Consider the following 16,366-nt stretch of genomic DNA (forward strand, 5'->3'; position numbering starts at 1 on the left):
GAAGATAACGTGGTATTCATTGACGAAAATAACGTGGTGGTAATTAGCTTTTACCCCCCATTAAAAGGTTGTGTTTTTTTGTTTATTTTTATCCCAATGTGTACAGTTGGTTTCATATGAGCTATTTGGGGCCTAAATCCTATTAGCCACAGATTCTTCCTTTTGGCTTTACTGGCCGGTTTGCGCTGTTCCTTGAGAAGGGTTTAATATCTATATACCGGGTGTTCCCCTGGAGCTACAATGCACTATTTGTGGTTCCAGGTTACTTGTTTTTGTCCGCCAGTTAAAGGGCCGTCCAACGTCCTCGTGTTGCCCTGAGATTTGTTTCCTCTGGAGGGGAAGGAATACCGGTAATGTCACTGGCGAGTCTCTAAATATAACGAGCTTTAGATCCTGGGTTGAATCATGTTAAAATAAAATAAAAAATGTTTAAAAAAAAAAAAAAAAGCTGGTATTGCGGATTTTGTTTTTTGGAGCTTTCTGGGATAATTAGTCGGAAAAATCCTGTATTTCTGAATCTTCAGTGTTATCACTTAAAATCATTGTATGCATTCCCAGGCAACACATATATCTGATCAAAACAAACACTGCTCCATTATTGTATAATAAGTTACAAAGGAGTGTAATAAGTTTAAATAGAACTGTAGCTAGACAAAGCTTAATGAATCCCGGGCTTTATACAATGATTCTCAATGTTATTCTCATACACATGCCAACTACTGTCACTGTAAAGAAACGCCTCCTGTCAGCTGTATCCTAATGAACTGATTTACAGGACTCATTTCTGCTTGCAATTAACTTGGTGAGTCTGTGTTTTTGTGAGCGTGGGGTACTTTTCGCTGATTTAATACTGCTTAGTAAACCTGGGCCGCATGCGTCTTTGTGATGTGTGCCAGCAGCAAGAAATCCAGGTGAGGGAGCAGCAGAGTTAAAAACAGCCCCCGCTGCTCTGAATGAAATAGTGATTAGTCTCTGGTCAGTGGTGCGTAGCAGAAGTAACTTCATAGCTTTATATTTCTTAGCGTATAATTTCCTCCGGAGGTAGCCGTATAAGATTGGATCGCTTTGTTGGAAAGGGCACTGCATATTCTTGGCATTCGTCCTGGTATAAGGTATTGCCATTTTAGAGTAATACATAAAGTTTACATCCTTGGTGGAGAAAAATAATTAATAACAGTGACTACAAGCAAATTAAAGGTATTTGTCTAAAAACATTTACATACTTCCAGTGTTTCTTGCATCTCCTGCGAGAACATATTCATATTTACACGTAGCAAATAAGTAAAAGATTAGTGTTCAGGGGCATTTAATCTTTTTCAGCAAGCCAGTTACACTAAGTTGAGCAAAACCTATTTATTTTGCCTGGGCCTGTCCTGTTTATTGGCCTGGAAGGTTCATTGATTTGAATGTAGAATACAGTAATACAAGAAGACCTGCTGGTGCTGTGATGGGCGAGAAAGCTGCTTCACAGCGGCCGACATGTCAAAGGCTTTTTCATTTGTACTAAGGGTATTTCAAATCTGTCGGTACAAATACAAGGCTCATGAGGCATTTGCTTAGCAACATGTTTATGGGAGAATTAAAACGATGTTTCAGTCCGGCTCGCGTGTGGAAGGGATTGTCGGGCTGTTTTTAACCAATTTTGAGGGAAGACGGTTCTGTTGAGAATTTTGAGCGATTAACATTCCTGAATATAAACACGAAGTGATCTGAGAGCAGCAGCTTCGGTTTTGTGTCTAGCTTGTGCCCCTGACAGTGATGAGTGCTTTATGTTGACAGGTTAAGATAAGAAGCTAAATCCGTGGATAAGAAAGCCGTTGGAAGAGAATTTGGTGGCAGGCTATACATAACTTCACAGCTCTGAACTTTAAAATTGCCCTTCGTGTTCTCTTTTTATAATATTTGCCTAATCGTTGGATTACGTGAACAAGTAAATTAATGGGGTCTGGTGCATAAAACCTATTACATTACTGGATTTCGTTGAAATGCTGTAATGCTCCTGTTTTGTCAACATCGGATCCAAGGATTAATCAGATCCTTAGACGTATCCTCTTTCCTGATGTTACATTTAATTTTTAGCCGCCTATCAATCAGATTTGTGATGATTGTGCTCGTAGCAAAGCTCTGCGCTGGGTTACTATCAAAGAAGCATATTTAGCAATACTGAGCTTGCAGACACTTCTAATCATCACAAGTTTATTTGCCTTCATTTTGGAGAGAGACATTCAAAGACACAGAACATCAATAATGACTACATAACTATGCCACTTATCCTCTACAGTCCAACATAAACTCAGTGATTGGCATTAACACGGGGGGGGGGGGAGAGGGCGGCAACCCCAGTCCTCAAGGACTACCAACATGCCAGGTATTGGGGATAACCCTGCTTCAGCACAGGTGATTCAATCATTCTGACTGCACTGCATGTGCTGAAGCAGGGATAGCCTTAATATCTGGCCTGTGTGTAGCCCTTGAGGGCCGCAGTTGGCCATCCCTGTACTAGCATGTACCTCGCAGTCTGCATTGTCCGCCCAGCACAGGTCCTATATTCTGTGGCCCTCTCAGAAACCATGGTGTTGGTGATATACAATATTTAGAGAAGTTACATTATCATTATTTTTCATTGTCTGCGGGAGATTGTCCAAAAGGGAAATTCATCTTTAAACTCTACCATACTGGTGCAGCCAGCAATTTATTATAGAGAAGGCTCCTCTGGGACAAAAGGAGTTCATATTTCAATGTACTATTATTTGGTCTCCATTTATGTGAATGTGATCTTTGTGGCGCCCAATATTATTATTAATATTGTTCAGCTATAACTAAACTACTTGTGATCTCAGTGGTTAAGCTGATTAATTCATGACAACGACCATATGGAGAAGTCTTCAGTTTTGGACAAAAACAAATCTAAAAATTCCATCAACATCCAATTTTCTTGAGGTAAAATGTAACGATAGAGCCTCGCATCACGTAGATGACCGACAGTCTGCGAAACAAATGTCACACGTATAACCTTTATCTGATGACTATACGGCACATGTCTGCTGACTGAAGGGGCATTGATAGCTCGGCCCTTATCTGAAGAGCTCTTTAAAAAACCAAGTAAATACAATGCCAATCCCTGTCCTGCAAGTCAAGAATTTTCCACCAGGAGTTATTTAGCAGGATGTGCTGAATACATTTAAGGACATATTTATTAAGCAGTCGGTGGGCTTTAAGGTGTCCATGCTTGGAAGACGTTTTATGGCAGGCGAACACTTGGTAAATATGAGCCCGATTCTATTAGCTGAAACCTCCCATGAGCGAAAGGGAGAAACGCCATCATTTGTCTCGCCAACGGCAGTGTAGATAACGCGACGCGTCTTCCCTCTCCCTCCTGAGGGGAAGTGACGTTTCATCCCATTATTGCGACAAATAAAGCAAAAAGTAAATGCCAATCTGATGTCCTATTTTTATTGCGTCAAATTTGTATTCTGCTTTAGGACAATTTCACATTATTACAATTTGCCGAGTTGTGGAAAGAGAGCAGTTGTTTTTATTCCAACATAATATATTTATTATTTCTGTTGTGGTAATCACACACACACTTGGACTGCTGCATAATAGATCGGTATCCAGTCTTGTAAGAACTTGAATGGTTAGTTGGACTTTGAGAGCAGTAGGAGGTGTAGATATATTGGGAAGGTATTGACCGTGAGTCACTTGGTATTTCTCCCTATGTCTCCTCTATCTCATTCTAGCACTCAGTCGCTGAACCCCTTTTCCACTAATGTAAGCTCTCCGTGACCGGGTTCCCCTTTTCAATTGTGTGCTAGTATGTTTGATGCATTTGATGTCCCACACCAATTATACCTGTTAAGAGGTTCAGCAATGGTTGTTTCTCATTAGCATCATTGAAAATATATTGTTTTAAATGATTGCTCTTTTTTTTTTACTTGTCTTTTTTGCGTTGGTAACCTCTTATATAGGACACATCTAAACTACTGTACATTGGTGTTATTGTTGAGTAAGCTACCACTGCTTATATTATTTGTTCTGTAAATACATAGGGAACTTTTCCCACAGCCTTCCATTGAGAAAACATCATTCCATTCAGCTATTTTTGCAGTCAAGCAGAAAAGTGTATTTCTCAGAAATCTCACAGGAGTTATGGAATGTGAGTTTCGTTGGCAAGTTTTCTCAAACAGCTGCAACATGTTTGGAAATGTTTTTCTGCGGGAAAGTTAAGAAAATATACTTCTGGCTTTCTTTTGTAATGAAGATTGCAGAGCTACGCTCCTCGCAAAATAGGTTAAAAATGTACAATACAAAAGCAATTCTATTTTAAAGATTGAGCACCCTATTTTCTTTGCTTGGAGATAAACATATGTCAGGCAGTTGATTTGGGAGTATGCGGAGGTAGTGTTGGCACTGCACAGAGTAAATTGTTCACTTTCATTATGGGCTAAGCAGGCACCCAATAACTTGGGGTTTCACTAGTTCAGCTGTACAAACTGATCAATGGGAAGTCCTCTCATTTCCCCTGGACTCTTTGCCACACACATCCCTAATCTCTGAGAAATGTCCGTGTAAAATACCAAATTGTCTTAAAGCAGCCATTCAAACTGTTAAGATCAAAAATACCACCTGTACTATTTTGCACTAATTCCGGGGGGGGGGGGGGGGGGGGGGGGTTTCTCGTCCTGTGCTGCAGATACAGGAACTTCCCTTTTCCTGTCTGTTACAATTGCAGGGAATATGTGTACTTGCTTGTGTTAAGCTGTTATACACCTGGTGAGACACAGGAAAGAATTGGCTCGTTCTGGGCAGTTCTACGGTTTCTGTTGCATAAATAACTGCTCCGAATATTCAATCTGAAACATGGTGGAAAATTGACAGTTGCCAAGTCAAATAACATTGAAAACTTTGGAACAATCTTGGATATTGTTGATTGCTTGCCGCTAAATTAACTCTTGGCTGCACGTTTGACTCCATTTCACAGAGCTGCTGTGTGCTCTGGTCATGGAGTGATTGTCAAATGTATGCAGTTTGAAGCTGATGTGTGTTTAGAAATGTTACCAAATCTCCTGTTTATACTGCCAGCTGTCATCCAAGGCATTTGATTAGGGGAGGTCAGATTTATTTGAGTTGGTGGAATTTAGTTCTTTGCCAACAATGCCATTTGTGAAGAAACCTTTTCATACGTGCCAATCTCCCGTCCGTAGGAACGGCTGTCACTTCACGGCTTGTAGTGGTGGGTGTCAGTGCAGTGGGGGCGCCGGAGGCTTGTGTGGGGAATCTCTCTTTTCAACTTCATCACCTCCTTTAAAAAGAGTCTCCACGTTCATTCTGAGCCTCTCTGGCAAGGGGATAAGAAGGGTTATAGATGCTATTGCTCCTATTCCTTAGACCGAGACTATACTACGCGCGCCTGCCGCAGAGGCGATTTCTGGCCTAGGGAGAGACGTGACGGGGAGGCGTGGTTATGATGTCACGGCGCTGGTTCGCCCTCATTGGCTGAACGGCTCACGTGACCTAGCCATCGCGTGACAAAATCAAATTATTTTGTCTCGCAAAAATTCGCCCGCGCTGTCGCTCTATGGCTGTCCTCCTTGAGGTACAGCCTTCTGTTTGCAGAGTTGCGAGCGCCTATCGCTTGAGCGATCCCTGCACTTAGGTGATGGGGAGGCGTGGCGGACGCGTCACAAGGCTGGTTCCCTCCCTCCATGTTCATTTGTAGCTTGAAAATTCTGCCGCGTGGTCGCTCTGCATCGCGCGCGTGCGCACTATGGCCGCCCTCGACTTCCACAGATTTGTTCTTACGACTCACAATGTTGCGGTTACTATAAATGCAGCCTTAGGCTAAGGCCCCGGTATCTCCGCTGCAACGCGCGCCCGTGAGATTGGCGGCGCGTGCAGCCGATTACCTGGTCTGCAGCGCACTGCAGGAAGAGAGACCGGGGGGGGCGTGATGGGGGCGCGGCCATGACGTCACCCGGCAGATTTGCCCTCATTGGCTGAACCGCCGGGGGCGTGCCGTATCGCTCGACGCGAGTCCTGCTCAATTCTATTGAGAGCAGGAGCAGCTCTCGCCCCAGCGCTGCGGCCCCCCCCTCGCAGCGGACCCGGCGCCATTGAGGGGAGGGCTCTCGTCCGTGCCGGACGCTGTAGTAGGCAGCGGGGTCAAGGCCTTACGCTGGGAAGCCACCTTGCTTGAAAAGATTTAAGCTCCATTCCTTTCACAGCATATTCAATAAGGACCCGTGTGATTAGAGAATTTTAAGATTGATTCTGTTGAAAGTCCTAAGATGGATCCCTGGCTACATCATTCATTTACAGAATGTCCTGGTTAGCAAAGGGTCCGTACCAAAGCACAAAAAGGTTAACAATGAATGTAGACTGTATACAAATCTTGTTAATGTCATCCAAACAATAGTTCGGTGGGTCGGTTCACTACCTGTTGGGACCCTGATTAAGAAAATAAGGAGATACAGGGCCCAAGAGTGTTGTTGACATTGTAATTGGTTAAACTCCTGATTGACATATCTGCAGGGAAGGGCGGATTGTCCTGGGGCCTACGTGTGACTCGGCAACACCGATAAATTATATAACGTGTATCCCCTCCCTGCCCGGCTCCAAAGGAGGAGTGTACAGCTGTATGTTAGATGTCAGTCTCTCAGGGTTATTACCTCAATTCAGCAGGTGTTTCTGGCGGCTGGGCATGGCTCTCTCAGATGGTTTTCAGGATACTTGGGAAAAGCTTGAATTGAACAGAGATTAAATCCCACAAATTATTTTGTGAATATTCCTTTGTTTATGCCGTATTGATTTGGCACCCCTCCTCTATTTCTGTACCCCAAAAACTACAACCTAAATAAAAAATAACTTAAAAAAAAATAATGCAGCCCCATTTAGCACAAAATATTAGAAATAAAGTAAAAGCAGCTTCTTTGTGTTAAAAAGAAAAATTATGGGGCGCATGACGTCACGCGATCCACGCAAGCCAAATAAACTCTGTGCACTCCGCCAGCCTATTCAATTATAACCCCCGATCGCCGCACTGATCGGTCCTGAGGGACACCCGAGAGGCCCGGGGGAACCAGCGGGGATGGCTAATGAGAACCTCGAAGCCGAGGACCCCCGATCTCACCCGCGGGCAGCCAGTGGTGGCTGAAAGGGAAAAAAACAAAGATGGCGCCGCTGAGCGCTCGCTCATCAAAGTAAATAAAGGAGAGAGGCAAGCTGTGGGACCTGAGGGGGCAATCCCTGATAGAAAAGCAACCCATAGAAACTCTGCAGAGGGCCACAGCAGAGAAGGGGGCAGGGGGAGATCTGCTTCCAACTGTGAGCTGGATATGGCTACGGGTGACACAGTAATCACAAGGCAGGACCTCCAGAACATGCTCAGAGAAATGCAAGCAGGCTTTCAGTCAGCTCTGGATAGAGCTGTAAGGGAATTTAAAACAGACGTTTCGTTACTGGCTAAAAACTACAGAACTTGAAAATAAGATGGACATTTCCCTACAAAAACGGGTAAATACTGACGATGAGGTCCTGCGTCTCAATGACAAGATAAGAGCTATGAGGGACAGCAAGACAACCTGGAGAACGGAGCAGAGGCAGAATCTACGAATACATCATGTTCCGGAGTCAGTGTCTGCAGAAGCCCTCCAGTCATATTTTAAGAGACTGTTTACGTCAATTGACCCCCAGCTACAAGATGGTAATATTTTGATGGATAGAGCCTTAGGTCTGAGATTTGATGACCCTAAAAGAAGCAGATATGTAGTTCAGAGATTCCACCCATATGCAAACAAGGAAAGGATTATAAAAGGCTGCAGAAACAGAGGCTCCAACAGAATGGCTGAAAAAGAAAGGAATCAAGGTGTTGCAATGGCCCAGTCAAAGTCCAGACCTCAACCCGATTGAAATGCTGTGGCTGAACCATAAGAGAGCTGTGCACAAACAAATGCCCACAAACCTCAATGAACTGAAGCAACGTTGTAAAGAAGAGTGGGCCAAAATTCTTCCACAATGTTGAGAGACTGATAAAGTCATACAGAAAACGATAACTTCAAGTTATTGCTGCTAAAGGTGGTTCTTCAAGCTATTGAATCATAAGGTATACTTAGTTTTTCACACATTTTGGCTTTATTTTTGTTAAATCATGACACAGTGTAATATGTCATGTACTGTTGTTCATCTGAGGCTGTATTTACCTAATTTTAAGACCTGCTAAGGAGCAGGTGATTGTTATTATGCCCGATATGTGAAACCATGGAATTCAGAGAGGGTGCACTTTCTTTTTCACACCACTGTATGGTTTGGAGTCTGCTGCCAGCCCCCCGGGTGCCGGTCTACTTCAAATGTCCGGTGGATGAAGCCGGTGAATACACGGATCGAACACCCCGGCGATGGGTGAGGGGGCTTTGGCCCAAAGACTTGGAAAAACTGGGGGCTTTTGTTTTTAGACTTGGGATACCAAACCTCATGGAGAAGCCAAGAGCAATCCAAAAATGTAAGGTTAATAGACATTGAACACTTAGATATAAAACAGGAAACCAGGTTTTTATATTTGTATTCCTGGCTGGGAAGCCTACCCCTATACGTGTACGTTAACTACCCCTATACGTGTACGTTAACTACCCCTATACGTGTACGTTAACATGAAAACGTTCTATATGTTTATCTGTCCCACGGATGACCCATGTTTCCTGGATAGGGCGAATAACCGTGGATAAGATGAATATTCTCCCCAGACTTCTATATTATTTCCAAACATTACCAACATCTACCCCACGTACAAATATAAAAGAAATCCCAAACCGTATTATGCCATTTATTTGGAAACATAAATAACCTTGAATAGCTAGGCCAATTATGCTGGAGTCTAAAGAGGGAGGGGGTCTAGCAGTTCCAGATATTCTAAAATATTATATAGCTTCTCATTTGAAACAAATGTTTTATTGGCATTCCCTGCAATACTGTTTCAAAAACACTTAAACAGTATAATTTTTTTTTTTTTTAAGTGCCATAGCAAAGGGATGGGTAAAGAACTAGATAGATAGATAGATAGATAGATAGATAGATAGATATAGAAACACAGAAAAAGAAACCTCTAAAAAGCACTGACAAATTATGCAAAATAATAATAGTAATTTATTAAATCAAAATATGATGAAAAACAAAAAACAGCTGACTGAAACCCTGCCTGACTAAGCAAAATACATTTAAATAGGACAACCCCCAAGGAAAACTAAACTACCATAAAAAAACAAACCATAATATGATCAATACCTCACGTAATGTGACCAACTATGGAGAGCCATAGTGATCTTCAACCGGCCGCTCGTATTAAAGAGATACTGAGCAAAAAAACAATAAAGGAAAATAAATATTGAACCTTTAAAGAAAATAAACAAACAAAATATGGTAGAAAATAACAGGCATGCTATACCAGTCTACGGGGCACTATATAAAGAAGACCTATAGGCATGAAACTATACATATAGTGCATGACAACAAAAACATTATTTGGAAGGTACTTCAGGGATCCAAACACAGATGTCAAAAGAACATATAAAGGAGAGAGACCCTTAGAATTAAGAGCAGTATAAAAACTGCAAATAGGTATTGATATATAAAGATACTCAGCTCCTGTGAGATTGTGGTGACACGAAAGTCTCAGGTAAGCAAAGCCACGATGAAAGGGTTGCATCCAGGGGTATGCACAACAGGTATAAAGTCCAAATAAAGGGCCAGCAGCATGAAAGTCCCACCAACCATATTTATATTGGGGAAATTTGGGGGGTGTATACCATAGTACAGGGGTTCTCTCAAGACCCCCGACAGGTCTGGTTTTAAGGATATCTGAGCTTCAACACAGGTGGTGCAAAGTCTGAGCCACTGATTGAGTCACCTGTGCTGAAGCAGGGATATCCTTAAAATCTGACCTGGCGGGGGATCTTGAGGACTGGAGTTGAGAACCCCTGCTATAGGTACTTGCATAGGTTACATTCTTTTGCACAATGTTTTAGACCATGTTGTTTTAAGCGCCCGTTTTTTGTTGTATGTAAGTAGGTAGCACTACCCTAAAAGCATGAAAAGCAGTAACTTGATGGTGTATATTGTGAGCCCCCCGCCCTACTTCTGAGAGTTCGCAACGTGACTGCATTCCTCCTTGGTCAAACACAGGTGTAAAGAATGTGTTGTCTTATTCAGCATTTGAGAATGTTGCTGAAAAAAAGGTGCAGATGGTTTACGACTTGTGGCAGCCACAGAGCTGGCCGCTCACCTTCACATTTCTCACATTCTCATATTATCTTTGGTTAACCCATCCCTGCCTGACTGGACCGCGGTGTACTGCAGAGCTAATGCTGCAATACCCTCGGGCAGCAGCATGTAAATCGGTGGGAAGAATGCTAGTCCAAAAGTGCTGCTTCTAGACTGGAAATATGATAGCCAGGGTTGATATTTTTTCATCCAACTGTGTTCAAAACTGCGGCAGCTCATTTTTCAGTCCGGATTTTTCAAGAAATTAGGACAGACAATCCTCATGATCCAAGTCACAGATTCTCAAGAAAGAGGAACAGTATGGGGAACACTACTTGTATTCGGAACACTACTTGTATTTGGAACACTTGTATGATTGTATGGGGAACACTACTTGTATTTGGAACACTTGTATGATTTGTATGGGGAACACTACTTGTATTTGGAACACTTGTATGATTTGTATGGGGAACACTACTTGTATTTGGAACACTTGTATGATTTGTATGGGGAACACTTGGATGATTGTATGGGGAACACTTGTATGATATTTTATGGGAACACTTGTATGATTGTATGGGGAACCCTTGTATGATTGTATGGGGAACACGTGTATGAGGAACACTTGTATGATTGTATGGGGAACACTTGTATGAGGAACACGTGTATAGAGAACACTTGTATGAGGAACACGTGTATAGAGAACACTTGTATGATTGTATGGGGAACACTTGTATGATTGTATGGGGAACACGTGTATGAGGAACACTTGTATGATTGTATGGGGAACACTTGTATGAGGAACACGTGTATAGAGAACACTTGTATGATTGTATGGGGAACACTTGTATGATTGTATGGGGAACCCTTGTATGATTGTATGGGGAACACGTGTATGAGGAACACTTGTATGATTGTATGGGGAACACTTGTATGAGGAACACGTGTATAGAGAACACTTGTATGAGGAACACGTGTATAGAGAACACTTGTATGATTGTATGGGGAACACTTGTATGATTGTATGGGGAACACGTGTATGAGGAACACTTGTATGATTGTATGGGGAACACTTGTATGAGGAACACGTGTATAGAGAACACTTGTATGATTGTATGGGGAACACTTGTATGATTGTATGAGGAACACGTGTATGGGGAACCCTTGTATGATTGTATGGGGAACCCTTGTATGATTGTATGAGGAACACGTGTATGGGGAACACTTGTATGATTGTATGGGGAACACTTGTATGATTGAATGGGGAACACTTGTATGAGGAACACGTGTATGGAGAACACTTGTACGCTAGCGCTACATGTTCTTTGGTCATTTTAACCTTTTAATAGTTATTAATTTAATGGGTGTGTTATGCAGTCAATGCATTTGTGACATTACTCTGAAAACTGAAGAGGCTGAGGGTACATGGGGCTTATAAATCCTAAGGAATGTGCTGTCTAATGAAGAAGAGTTTTAAGGAATGAGTAAAGTTCAGTACAATAATTAACCTGGGGGTGTAGTTCGACACAGAGTATTGCTTATATCCGTGAGAATAAATTGGTTAAGTGCACAAATATTGAAATAGATGACCGCAGTGTGAGGTCCATGATAGTTCAGCCCTGTATATAAGCCTACAATTCCTAGGAGGTCATTGTCTAGCTGTTCACCTACCAACATTTGTTTTCTAGAGGGGCTGGGGGGGGGGGGGAGGGGGGGAGGTGGGGCAGAGGTTGCTAGGCAGGCTGGAAAAATTGTGATATTGTGGCTTTCAGCCATCTTTTCTTATACCCCCTGTGCCCTCATTTTCTGCCCCCCTGCACCCTCGATCCTTTCATCAGCCCCTCTGATTCTTCCTCTTTTGTCTGTACCCTTTCTTCTGACTGTTGTCTCCCGTACCTCCCCCTTTCCCATTTTTGATGCACTTTATGCTTAGGAAGTGTTGTGTCCCTAGGCTTCTTCTTTGAATGTTATAGTTTTTTTTTTAATATAATGCACTTTCTTTTTGTTATCTGCAAGACTAAATATGTTGAAGGTGTCAGAAATGTAACCCTCCTTGCCTGGCTCTTTTATATCTATATCTGGGGGGTGGTAATGCAGTGATTGGCGGCAGGAACTTTATTCATACAAACAGCAGCTTTATTATCCTTTAGACAGTCTCATACATATTATATACAGTGCATTGTGTATATCCACTTGAGTGTCCTTTGGCTATACATTTTGTGTGCGGTTTCCATGGCTGCCCCTATCACGGGCCGCTTGGGAGGTGGTGAGGATGTGTACTTCTCATGTTACCTAACTGATCCCTCTCCGGTATAGTATAGATATCGCTCCATCTACTGTGGGCCTTTGTCGGGCCTTGTAACAAGCTCTGTCTCCATACTGTATCCCCATCTTGGGTACTGAATGCCACCTCTTGGCCTTGTGGGTGACTCGGCTATGGGCCCTCCGGTTTGGGCTCGTCCAACTATGCCCCGGGGTTGGAGCTTGGGAAAGCCCACCTAGGCATAGGCCTCCTCTACATGAGTTGTGTGGGCCATCGCTAGGGATGCTATCAGATATAGGGCCTGTCCCTAACTATCAAACAATAAAGGGGATCCCTCTCCTACTCCCATCTATACACTGAACTTATATACACAGCGAGGTCCCACTGCTGTGTCTTCTCCAGGGACCTGACCAAGAACATATACATATCTCCTGCCATGAAATCACTATCACTGGGCAGAAGAGGGCGGGGCGATCATTCTGCACCATGTGATGGGGGAAGGGGCATTACTCCGTATGGGCCCACACAGTTAACCCCTTTAAGGCCACTGTAATCCCAAAGGGGGGTCACACACATAACCATATTCAAGCCTGCTGTTATCAGATAAATTAAATTATTTTCTTAACTTTCTCTGTTTTGACGTAAACTGGACTGGGTGGTGATTGTCCAGGTAATCAGCTTCGCCTGAGCAAACATCATGTCGGATACAGAGTAAGAGATAGATATGCAGTGATGGGAAGAATAAAACTCACCCTAAACATCAGGTTACTTATAAATCTGTCCAGGATACATTTTCAAAATAGTTTTCAAATGCCTATCTTGTTCTTTAAAAGGCATCAATCACAATCATTAAACCTATCCCTACATGCTCTGACCGTGTTCAATGTTTGTGTAGCTGCAAATAGGAGCACAGGGCCCAGACAGAACCCCACTGTGGGCGTGAGCAGAAGAGGGGACATTTCTGCTGCTGAATGTTCACACACTGTATGTGTTTTACGCTGTGATTGCTTTTTGTCTCTTATTATTTGGAGGTAATTCAAGAATTCGTTTTTACTTTTAAATGTAGTGTTATTTCAAAGATAGCGAGGGCCAGCCATGGCTACGTATGCAAACGCTGTTCTCCTGGCTCTGAGTCAAACCATTTACTTACAATTATTCTGTTACTTCACAGTCTGCAGATCAAAGTGTCTTAGGAAAGATGCTGCTCAAGAATCGTTATATCTTTCTGAATATTTTTTTCCCCTTGTTTGAACCGTAAAGGGTTTTAATATGCACTTAACACAAGGACTAGGACATTCAAATGTCTCCCTATATGGGGAAAAGTATAAAATAACATATTTAACTCTGTTAAGCCATATTTTTTCCAACAGATGAATGTATTTGTGTGTATTGTATAAGCAATTTAGGCTATCAAGTACATAAGTAATTTTTGTTAATGACTGGATACTGCATCCAGTATGTAACGTAGTCTCATGCTGACCACATTACATTGCTTTGTCCTAAAAGCAGCAATACTCCCCCTTTCCCCCTTATTTTTATATGTAAAGCATGTGACAATGTAGAATTATACATTCTTACCTCAGCTGGCAATCGTTTGGTGCTCCTGTTATAAATATGTCAAAATCCTGATTGTTGGCCTAGCGAAATGGCTGCCATCTAATTTTGTGCTGCAGTCTGTGAAATGCTGCAGCTGATCTGTAACATTGTATTAATATGTGAAGCACATTATTGTTACAGCTTCCAGAGTTATAGGCAGTCTGCTGTTTGGAAAACAGCAACAGATCTGTTTGTGATACTTTGTTGCCAAAGGGCAGAGCTGAAAAAGCTGTGTCTCAGGCCCTGTTTCAAAAGAGGAAATGGATATGACTTTCGAAATAGTTGCTGTAGCAACCAAAGGATGATCAGTATATTTTTTATAAATCATTAAAAATGGCATAAGGAGGTAAAAAAAATGCAGACATTATTATCTAATACTACAGAACTGATTTTTTTTTTTTTAAACATAGGATTTTTCATGTTTTGCTCCTTTAACTAATAGGTTCTCAGGGACTAGAACCCAGGACCCCAGCAGCAATACGCTACATAGCAGTTGGCTATTTCCTTTGCCCCTGTCTTCTCACTTATATTCTACTGGGCACCTCCATTGGACAATTAACAAACTACAACGATTGGTCCAATACCTGGCATGACTTCCTGATTCCCTACATAAACAGCCTGCCATGTGTCCTTGCATGTACAAGTTCCGTTGCTTTCTTTGTTTATCCTCGCTCCCTGACCTTTTGAGACTTTTCCTCCTGCCCTCGCACTGCGTTGAAACCATGCCTCCTGACCCTGCCTCCTGACCTTGCCTCCTGACCTCGCCCTGCTTTGAGACCATGCCTCCTGACCTTGCCTCCTGACCTTGCCTCCTGACCTCGCCCTGCTTTGAGACCTTGCCTCCTGACCTCACCCTGCTTTGAGATCTGACCTTGCCTCCTGACCTCGCCTCCTGACCTCGCCCTGCTTTGAGGCCTCGCCTCTTGAGCATGCCTCTTGGCCTTGCCTCGCCCTGCTTTGAGACCTCACCTCCTGACCTCACCCTGCTTTGAGACCTCGTCACCTGATCTTACCTCCTGACCACACCTCCTGGCCTCGCCCTGCTTTGAGACCTCGCCTCCTGGCCTCGTCCTACCTTCCTAATAATGGAGTTCCCTACCACCACAATCTTTCTTGGTAGCTGAGCATCCAGAGTCCCCTCTGTGCTGGTGGAACTATTCCCCTGGCTGCTAGAGGAATCACTCTCCCCCAGCCTTGCCATTTCTGCCATGTCACTCCCAATATCTTCACTCAATGTGGCAAATCTATTGGTATGGGTCAGCTCCGAACTGGCCTGCCTCTTCCTATTGCCCCTGCTTCCCCTTCTGTTATCCAGCTACCTACCTGCTCCTCACTAACTGCGCCACCATCTGCACCACTAGTCGAAGCAAGGGCCTGCTCAGTGAGCACTAAACTCCTTTCAAGATTGTCAATGTCCCTCAATATTGCAAGTTTCCTCTTCAGATCAGCACTTCTCACAGCGGCATGCTCCTTGGAACAGCTGCTCCAAGTGCACATACATGTGGCAAGATGTGCATTGAGTGGCATTTTCAATCCTGTTCATTATAACAACTATGAAGTTTATAAGTACTAACAATATACTGTACTTCAATATACTATACCTTGTTTAACCGCTTCCTTGTTCAAACTCTTTCTGGTTCTAACTGCACACTTAATACAACCATCACTTGAAATCAACCAGTCACACAGATCAGGACATGCAAGCTCAGAATTAGTTAGAAACCTTGGTTTAAATAGGGACACCCACCAGGTGTGTTAGGTTTGCAATCAACTAACCACACCCACTGCTGGCTCAGGCAGGAGAGAGAAAAAAGTTACAGGCTTCAATTACCACACACTTAGAAAATAAATTAACCCACTGCACACTCCCCAAATTCAGCCACCCCTGCTAGTATACACCAGTATATACAGCACTTTCCTTCTGGTTCTAACTGCACACTTAATACAACCAGCACTTGAAATCAGCCAGTCACACAGGTCAGTACACGCAAGCTTCATGTTAGCACCTTGCTCCATGACAATATCCCGCTGGTTTTTCTTTTATGTGTGTGTTACAAACCATGATTTTCTTCATCTCCAGCTTCTACGGTTACTATGGCAACCTTTATACTGCACTGGGCTTCCATATTAATCTCCAGAAAATGTAATATTTCAATCACTTATATTTCCTGAATGGAGCATTAATTAAAAAGAAAAGAAAAAATGTGTTATGGCCAAAAAGAGATCTCTTAAAACAAGTTAAAAAAAAAATGCCAA

The sequence above is a fragment of the Ascaphus truei genome, chromosome 10, assembly GCF_040206685.1.
Source record: "Ascaphus truei isolate aAscTru1 chromosome 10, aAscTru1.hap1, whole genome shotgun sequence".
NCBI classification, from domain to species: Eukaryota; Metazoa; Chordata; class Amphibia; order Anura; family Ascaphidae; genus Ascaphus; species Ascaphus truei.